Source organism: Nannospalax galili, unplaced genomic scaffold (assembly GCF_000622305.1).
Source record: "Nannospalax galili isolate Female #2095 unplaced genomic scaffold, S.galili_v1.0 scaffold537, whole genome shotgun sequence".
NCBI classification, from domain to species: domain Eukaryota; kingdom Metazoa; phylum Chordata; class Mammalia; order Rodentia; family Spalacidae; genus Nannospalax; species Nannospalax galili.
In genome coordinates this window covers 831,638-841,645 of record NW_008339916.1, presented here as the reverse complement: position 1 = coordinate 841,645, position 10,008 = coordinate 831,638, and positions in this window count along the sequence as shown.

The window sequence follows — 10,008 nt, the reverse complement described above, 5'->3', positions numbered from 1 at the left end:
CTACTCTGCATGGTCCACGGGTCTTTTCTCTGTGGCCCTGGTTACAGTAACTGTTCTGAAAAACCCACAGTTCCTTCTGAGTTTCTTTCCTGTCTCCCCATGCCTTGTACCACAAGGGGGAGAGAATGGAAGGCAGCTCAGGACTTGCAGACAGGATGCTGGCCACTTAAGCCTGTCATCTGCTCTTTCTGTGCTGATGTGATGAAAAGAGAAATGAAAGGGTTTCAGTCAGGCTGGACTTCCCTAGTCTGGGGCTCATTACTGGTGAACTCTCTATGACTCTCTTCCTTATATCCCATTATCCAACCTTCTCATGGCATGGGTTGGCAGCAGTTATCTCTAGATGTCTGATCCTAAGGAAATGCTGTTCTACTCTGCCTTATTACTAGAAACAAAAGAGCCCTCTTGCTTTTTATCAGTGACGAATATCTATTGCTCCTTTCCCTCTTTGTTGTCTAAGAAGTTAAAAAAAAAAAGGTTTGTCTAAAACTAAAATGTTTGTGTGTAAACTTTATTTACTTTGGTTCAATTTTGGTTAGATTTCTTCATAAGAGAAAAAAGGATAATGACTCTCTACTGCAAAAATGTTTCTGTTCCAAATGGAATTGCATTCTTTAAGAAGAGGGGAAGGAAGATCAATTCCTAGTGCCATCCCAGATTTATAATAGTGAGAATTACAAAAGAAATAAATCTCCTTACTAGAAGGTGATGCATGGAACAATGCTGTTCCTGCCTTTCTATATCCCCCTCATCTGATGTTGGGGGCTAGATGTTTCCATGTGTTCTTTGTCAGAGACTTTCTCATCCAGTAGCCTTGTTGGTCTGATCAGGACTTACTAGGTAGGCTAATGATCTTATTTTTCTAATGCAACATAATTTTCTATTTTTCTTAGGCCCTGAGACCACCCTTTGCTATCACATAAATGGATGTGAGGGATGTTTTTTAAAAAACATAAGTAATTGTTAATGCTGATGGAATACAATGATCATCGTACTTCCTCTTTTATTCTATAGTTGTTCAGAAGCTGCTGCTACTGCCTGTCTGTTTACTTCAGGCACTTGTCCCTTAAGTCCTGGCCTTGGTCCTAATTTAAGGTCCTGTAAAACTGTGACTATTCTCTGAGTTCCTCTATGTATTGACAGCACCCTAAACTCCAAAAGAGCTGCCCATAACTTTAAACCATGAGGCAAGATTTCCTGCCACCCTCTCTACAGCAGGCAGATCAGTACCCTCATCCATCCCCAACTGTATTGTGAAAGAGGGTCCACAGCAGCTCCCTCAAGGTCAGTTACTTAGTGCTGTGTTACTAACCAAAGATACTATGAATACGTGCAGGAGTAATAGTACTTAGGGCCCACATGGGAAGACATGAAGGACCTGTGACTGGAATGATCATGGGAACTGTTCTGCTGTCTGTTGCTGTCTGTCTCTCTCCCCCATGTGTGTTGCACTGGGTTTCTCTTTACTTCTCTTCCTTCCCAAGAGCTGAGGGCCAACTTGTCCTTACTGTGCCTGGCTACAGTCAGTGACCAGGGGATCTAGGACCTGCAATCCAGGGTCCTGGATTGGCCCTCAGGATAGGTGCCAAGCCATAGGGGCCCTACATCTGGTCACTCCCCTGTTTTCTGAAAAGAGTCGTGTCTAGACTGTTCCCAAGCATTGGACATTTTTCACTAGACTCTTCTAACAGGAATGAAAAATGCCCACAAGTCTATTCAAAACCACCAAAGTTCTTCAGGTGCTAAGGAGTCCTTTTGATCCTCTGACCCCAGAGAACACCTGAGCTGTTCACTTGGCCTTTGTTCAAAATTCTCCCATTCTGTTGAGGGAAGCCCTTTAAAAGTATTTAACAATCCTCAGAGCCCCTTGTCCTGACTCAACACTGTTGCAGTAAGTGGACAACCTCCTGTTAGCTGATGCTGACCTAGACATCTGCCTGCAAAACACATGGAAGACCTGCTTCAACTTCTCCAGGCCCTATGGGGGCAAATGGCTGATGGATGCCAAATGCCTGCATCATTCAGTACCAGAGTCTGCTCCTTGATCAGCCCTATCTCACCCTCTCAGTAACTAGAGCCTCAATCTGGAAACACTGATGCCTGATGATAACTCAGAGATATCCCTACATGACTGTGAGGATCTGTTGGATATCTTCCAGGCTAGTTGACCGAACATCTGAGACATTCCTTACCTGTGGGAGATGGAAACTTGTTCATGAATGAACACAGTTTTGTGACAGAGGGGACCCAGAGACTCAAGTTGTTATGACCACATAATGGGATGTCATCTGTGCTCAAGTCTTGCCACAGGGCACTTCTGCACAAAAGACTGAAGCACAGAATACAGAGGAACTCTACTGACGGGCTTACTTCCCTGACCTGTGATCAGTCTATTTTCTTATACAACTCAGGACCACTTGCCCAAAGATGGCACCACCCACAGTAAGCTGGACCCTACCACATCACGCAATAATCAACAAAATGCTTCACAGACATGCTCACAGAACTATGCAATAGAGGAAATTCCCCAAATTGTATTCCCTCTTTCCAGGTGTGTTGTCAATTAAAACTATCTTGGATCTCTTTCTTAAAGACTTGGTTCCCAAGGTAGCAATACTGTTGGGTGATGTGACTGTATGAGGTAGAACCCTGTGAGAGGCCCGTAGGTCCATGTGAATATTCTCTTGGAAGACATTGTAGGACTCTAATCGTTTCTTGACTCTCTGTGTTTCCTGGCTCATGAAGTCAATAACTGATTCTGACCATGATATATAGTCCTACCAGCAGAACCTGAAAGAGGTGGGACCATGCAGCCTTTGACAGAATTCTCTACAATTCTGAACCAAACAAACTGCCATTGTAAGATAAGTATATCTTTCCCCGTAGTAACTGGAAACCAATACACCTTGATACTCTTATTCTCTTTGATACTCTGGTGCCTGAGATGAACACTGAACAACATGTCTTATTGTAGTCCACTTTGCTATAGCTTTTGATTATTTTTCTCTATTGGGGAATTCAAATTCTAAAGGAAATGGGACCAACATCAACCAGACTATCGGGACATTCCATCTGTGCATTTAGCCCTACATTTGTATTTAAGCTTTCTTCTTTTTTTAAATCCAGAAAAAAATTTCATATTTTTAAGAGTTCCCAACTTTTGTTTAGGGAGATCTATTCGTTCCTGATCCTGACTATTACAAAAATAGAATGTTCCGGAATTACAACATTGGTAATAATAAAACAGAGAGATACTATGTTTAGCTGCATCACTCTTAAATGTTCTCCTGGATACTGTGGTTACTTTGCTTTTCTACATAAATTTTGTAATTATTTCATATTTTTAAGAGTTCCCAACTTTTGTTTAGGGAGATCTATTCGTTCCTGATCCTGACTATTACAAAAATAGAATGTTCCGGAATTACAACATTGGTAATAATAAAACAGAGAGATACTATGTTTAGCTGCATCACTCTTAAATGTTCTCCTGGATACTGTGGTTACTTTGCTTTTCTACATAAATTTTGTAATTATGCTATCAATTTCTGCCTAAAAGCCTTTCTGGGATTTTTGGTCAAATTGCATCAAAATATAGATGAATTTGCCAAGAATTGATGTTTTGCAATATTGTATCTTCTAATTTATAAACTAAACATATATATTTGTATATTATTTTTGCCATTAATTTATCTCTGCAATGATTTTTAGTTCTTAATGTTTAAGTTTGGTAGAAGTTCGGTCAAATTTACCCCTATTTGTGTGTGGTACTTTAAATTGCATGATCAGTGTCAAAGTCCATTGCTGGTACATGCACAGACAGTAAGTTTTTGTGTATTGATCTTATGTGCCTCAGTCTAGCTGTGCTCAGATACAGCTGTAGAGGTTTTTCTTCAGATTAAATTTCCTACATAGACTGTGACATACCCTTTAAAACAAGACACTGTCTTTTTACCATATTGCCCTTTTTTTCTCTGATTGGACTGAATACAATCTCTGCTACGTATATGACCGACATCTCCCCTGGCTGTACACATTCGTCTTCAGTCAGAAGGTCCTGAAAGGTAATACCCAGAATAATTTCCATGGTATGGGTAACTGCCCCCCCCATCACCATGGTAAAATCCAGGACATTAACACAGTCCACAGATATGAAACAAGATTATAATGTACACCACTTCAGAAAGTTTATTCATTGGCAACTTGATAGACAGAAGTCTGTGATTTCAAACCTGAAACACAATACTGAGGATTTCTACATGGAGATTGAAGAAAACCAGGTTGGATGAGAAAGTTGCATAGAATTAGATAGTAACAAATTGTGTTCAAGGTATATCAGATGGCAAATATTGTTGGAGGGATAGGGGACGGGACACAAAGACAAAACTTTCACTACATGGCACATTTTCTGTCACTTGACTCAGTTCTCTTATTTTCCTCTTTCACTATAACTACAGTGTGCATATGTTATAACATTAGAGCTACTTGTTTCAATTTGATTTTGGTTTTCAGTTTTCCTTTTCCTAGTTTTTTTATTGATCTTTTGTGTATTTCATACAGAACATCTCAAACAATCTTAATCATATTTATACCCCCATCTCTTCTGGCACCCTCCCATAGCATATATTCTGTCATTTCTGTTACTGCCCACTGTGTTGCCTGTGCCCCCAGCCATTCCCCAGTGCAAGTCCATCTGCCGAGTTTAGTCAACCTTTCTAGAGTCCCTTGTTTTAGGAAGATCAGCTCTTCTTTATCTAGCAGCAAGCAGTTGCCAACATTCCTTTAGATATGATTGGGGTCTGCTGTTCATTATCCCAGTTCCATGCTGGGTTACTACTAACTGCCTGAGTTTTCATGGGACTTGTGTATGGGGACACCTATGCCATAGAATCACATGAGCAGGTTCCCAGGAGCTTGTAGGACTCTGTTTCCATATGGTCAGGCATACCCTCACTGGGTTTTACAATCTGTCTGCCCCTTCTTGCACGATGGTCCCTGAGCTTTGAGTGGATGAAGTTTAATAAAAGGATCGTGTCCAAGGACCATTATTTAGGAGACTTCTGATCTCTACACTTTGGCCATTTGTGACCTTTTATGTGCCTGGCCCTCTGCTGCATGAGGATACTTCATTATTGAGGACTGATTCATTGGTGTCCTCTTCTTTATTCGTGTTCTATGTTCCATGAGCCTTAGGTGTAGAGGTTGCATTGTAGATGTTTCCCTTAGACCTGGGAAATTCATAGAAAATGTCCATGTGTGACCAGTTGTGGTACTTGGTAATAGTCTCTGACTGGTGCAAAATGAGCTTCTTTGATGAATGGTGACTGGGAAATTTGTCCAGGAAGTATGCTGGCCGCAGGAATCCCAGACAGGTTGGGGGATGGGACAGCCAGGGATGAAGGCTGGTCTCAGGTGTGCAAAGGCAAGGTGGGGGTGGGGACAGACTTTGAGGGCTACAGGGGACTAGACTGAGGAAGTGGCTTGGTCTGGATGCAAAAAATCAGGAAGCAGTGAGAAGTCATGGTGAAGCAAGTAGTCTAGAGGTGTGGGGTGCCAAGAGAAGTGGGCTAGTGCCCACACTAGGATGAGAGTCAGGATGTGAGAGCTGGGGAATTGAATGAGGTTGTGGGAGTTAAGGCACAGTGGGCAGGGTCAAACTTACACAGGAAGGATGTTGGCCTCGGGAAATCCAGGCAGGTTGTGGGGTAGAACAGCCAGGGCTGAAGGCTGGTCTTAGGTGTGCAAAGGCATGGTTGGGGAGGGGAGAGGTACTGATGTCTCCAGGAGAGTAGACTGAAGAATTGGGTTGTTCTGGGTGCAAAGAATCAGGAAGCAATGGGGAATCTGGGCCAAGAGGGCAGTGCAGAGGTTGGAGGTGCTAAGAGAAGAAATGGCCTAGTGCCTGCACTAAGATTGGAGACTGGATGGCACAATTTTAAGTGAGACACCCAAAGGAGACAACATTGAGGGCAGGGGTTTGGCAGAATGAGCCATGGGACGAGGGTGGCCACAGGAAAAACTTGAAAGAATCACATTTTCTCTCTTGTGTGTATTTAACATGAGAACAAGAGCATGTCAGTTTGGGGTACACATTACAGGGGTGATTAACCACTGCAGCATCTGTCCTTCCTCCATACCCCTCCTGCCTGCCACACCTATGAAGGTGTTATAGGTGAAGTTTTGTGATGTCTACTCCAGCAGGGAGCTCTCACTGGTTGGGGAAGTGCTCTGGTGAGCAAACAAAACCTATGCGTGTGGCTCCTGGTTACCCTGGGGTGAGTACATAAAGCAGAGGCAGGACCCCTACTGCTCATACTGCCTGGGTTAGCATTGGCTACAGAAGTCAGCATAAGGGAGAATATGAATACACTAAAGAATATCACCCAGAAAGATGGATGAAAAGCCTACACAAGGCAACATCACGGAGGGGAGCAAGGCAGGCAACCCTGCCCAACAGCTCACAAGGAAGGAGAATGTCAGAAACCCCTAAGCTTCTATCCACTGTTTGCCCTAGATTCCCCACTCTCATAAGTTCTTCCCTGTACAAACCCTTCTTGAGCCTACACCCCTTCTCATAAAGGACTTAGAGTGCAAAGAAGAACAAGGAGATGGGTATGAAAGGAGACTGGGTGGGGATGGAAGTAAGGGTGGAGCTGAGGAAAAAGACCTGTGGGAGAGGGGGAAGGCAGAAAAGGGGATGGGTGGGAAAGGAAAGTGGGGTGGTTGAGATGGAGGCAAAAAAAAGAGGAGGGGAAGGAAGTGGGTGGAGCAGAGGCGTGGAATGAATGGAGGGGAAACAGGATAGGGAGAGTGTGGGATGGAGGGGAGAGAGGGAACGGGGAGAGGGAGAACTAAGAGGGGAGAGAGGGAGAGAACAGCTAGAGGGAGTAGGGGAGGGGTGGAGCAGACCGAGCTGGCACCTGGGGGAGCTAAGAGAGAAGAGGGCACAGGGAGTGCAGAGGGAAGAAAGTGAACATTACATATGTAAGACGTGGGGGAGCATGGGGGTCTACAGGATTGGAGTGTGAACCCCCAAGGTGACAATTTAGTGGCCATTGCCAATAAGGACCAGGGAAACTGGTGAGAACTGACACACATTTTAACATTTTACCTCACATGTAATAAGGGAAAGGGAGAGGTGCTTCTTGGTGTGTGTGTGTGTGTGTGTGTGTGTGTGTGTGTGTGTGTGTGTGTGTATGGGCACACTCATATGGAGAGGACAATGGGGGACATCTATGTTGTATATAGGGTGCCAGTGATATATTTACAAAAGGGAAACAACAAAATCATTTTGTCATAGTGCTGAGTTTTGTAACCCATTCAATTCTGTGAGGAAATGAACACCCTCAGAAAGACCAGAAAAATTCGTGTCTTCTAGTACTTTTTTATGAAGAGCGTGGCTTGAAGTAGTGTCCTAACAAGAGAGAGAGAGACTGGGAACACTGTGCCTGTGCAGAGCAGACAGTAAAGATGGTGGTGTCTGCTCTGAACTTGAGTGTGAGAAGAGACTAATAAAAGACTTTCTTCTATTGACTCCACACCTGCATCTCACCCCTAGTCAGGAAGTTTTCTTTCAGTGAAAATAATCTCTGCTTCTCCTGGAGATGGGAAAGAGATTCTTGGACCTGAACTATGGAGGACTGAGGAGCTAATCGTAGACCTTGAGTTATCTTTTCAGGACCATCTCTTGTTTCTCTATTGACTGTCTCCTCCTTGCCCCCATTTCTCAGCCCCTCCTCTTTCATCTTCATGAACACTCATAATGCATACAGTTCATACCTTCCTTGAGTCAGGGGTAATTTCAAGTTTGTGATTGTGGACATTCATTGTTACTTTTAGTTGCTTTTCTAAGTAGTTAATATTTTATTCAGTCATGGACTTTTGCTACTGTTTTTTTATTGTTTTGGTTTTTGAGACAAGGTCTCCGTATAGAACCTGATAGCCTAGAACTCAGCATATAGATGAGGGTCTGCTAAATCTCATGAAGATCTACCTGCCTCTGCCCTCCCTACTTCTGGGAATAAAGGTTGTATCACCATGCCAGACCGTTTAGGCATATTTTTAAGATCTGTCTCCGATCTTACATCTGTTCTTTTCTTTTGTAATTTATTTCTCAGATACATTTCTTTCACTCTGAATTTTAGAAAGATACTTGGGTTGTGGTATTTGCCCCCATTTTCTTATACATGCTGTTTTGGACTTTGGTTTTTAATTTTCTTTGTCAAGTCTAACATAATATCACATGTTTAATTTAGATGGTCATGTGCTCATTATCAACATAAAGAAGAGAGAGTGAGCTGGGTAACCTTTATGAATTAACATTTCTGCACTCAGCATAAGTCTCAGCATTCAAGTTGTTTGTGGATCACTGTTGAAGCTCATATGGAAATACTGACAGGTTGTCTCTGATAATACATCTGATATAACTGTTCATATCCAGAACTCTTTTTGAGTGTAAGATTTGGTTCCTTGGGAAAAACTACACTGGGTTGTGGTTTGGGGGTAATATCACAGTTGCCATGTATTGTGATAAAAGTTCAAACAATTCTGGAAGGGCTTTATCATTTTACATTGCTTCCAGTGATGCAAGGGTGACCCAGGTTCATTAGTGCTCATCAGCATATGATCTTGCCACATTCCAAATACTTTTACCTTTCAGATAGGTCGGCAGGAATGCAAAGCATATAACTGTTGTTTCCCTGATAGCACATGAAGGAGGGCATCTTTTTCAAGGCTTATTTGCCACTTGTATACCTTCGGCACTTCCTTTCTGAAAAATTCATACTGATGGCTTTGAACACTAATACTGATATCTGCACAATGTTTGGAGTCACTTTCTGAAAATGTACTCTAAAGGCCAGAATATCTGCCTCAGCTCGATGAAACAAGGACCCAAAGGGGAGGTGAGGAAATATGTGGTGAGCCAGCACTAGATTGAGAACTATTTGAGACTGATTGCAGCTGAGTGAGGGAGAGCACGACCTACATATGACCACTGGATGGGCTGACTAGACTCCAGTGGATGCATTTACACTGAAGGACATTTGGGTACAAACACCTGAATGAGTAGGACTCAGCATGTATGGCAGAGTGCACAGAGTTCTGTTGGCAGGGGGAGGCATGGTTGGTGTGGTGTTTTGAATGAAAATGTCCCCCATAGGCTCCAAGTATTTGGACACTTTGTCCCCAGATGATGGTACTGTTTTGGGAGGTTTTAGAAGGTGTGCCTATCCTGGAGGAAGCAAGTCACTTGGAGTGGGCTTAGAGAGTTCTTAAACCTTGCCAGATCTCCAGTTCCTCTCTTGCTTCCTGTGCCTACTTGAAGATATAAAACTTAGCTTCCACTCCTGCTCCAGCTGCCTCCAGCCTCCATGCTTCCCCTCCTAGACACACTGTAATACCCCTGGAAATGTAAACTCAATAAACTCTTCTATAAGTTGCTTTGGTCAGCGTTTCTATCAAAGCAAGAGAAAAGTGACTAATACAGTGGGGGAAGGGGTCTGGATGTGAGTGGGAAATGTATGAAATTTTAAAAGCTCAATTAAAAAAGATTTTAAACACAATAGACTGTGGACCACTACACTTATGAATTTAATCAACCTAAGAACATTTTATAACATAACTTGTGCAATCTACCTTATGACTCTAATGGTTTTACTAACATGATTCTTAGGGAACAAAGGATGGAGACCTCTTAGTACATGGTGAAATGAAACTTAAACCTGAGATGTTTTTCTTCACTGTTAACTCTATAAATGTTCTCATAATTTTATTCATATTCCTACCAATACATAAATGTGACTATGATAGCTTGGTGAATTTCTGTTTTATAAAGAATTACAGTTTTAATTTTATTCCTGGATGACATTAACTGTCCACAAATTCATTACCTAAAAGTTCCAAAAGTTGCTTAATAACCAAAGGCTCAGTATGATACCTATAGAGTCCATGCTTAAGAACAAAAATCTACTGCCAGATATTGTGGTATGCTTCTTTAATCCTAGCACACTG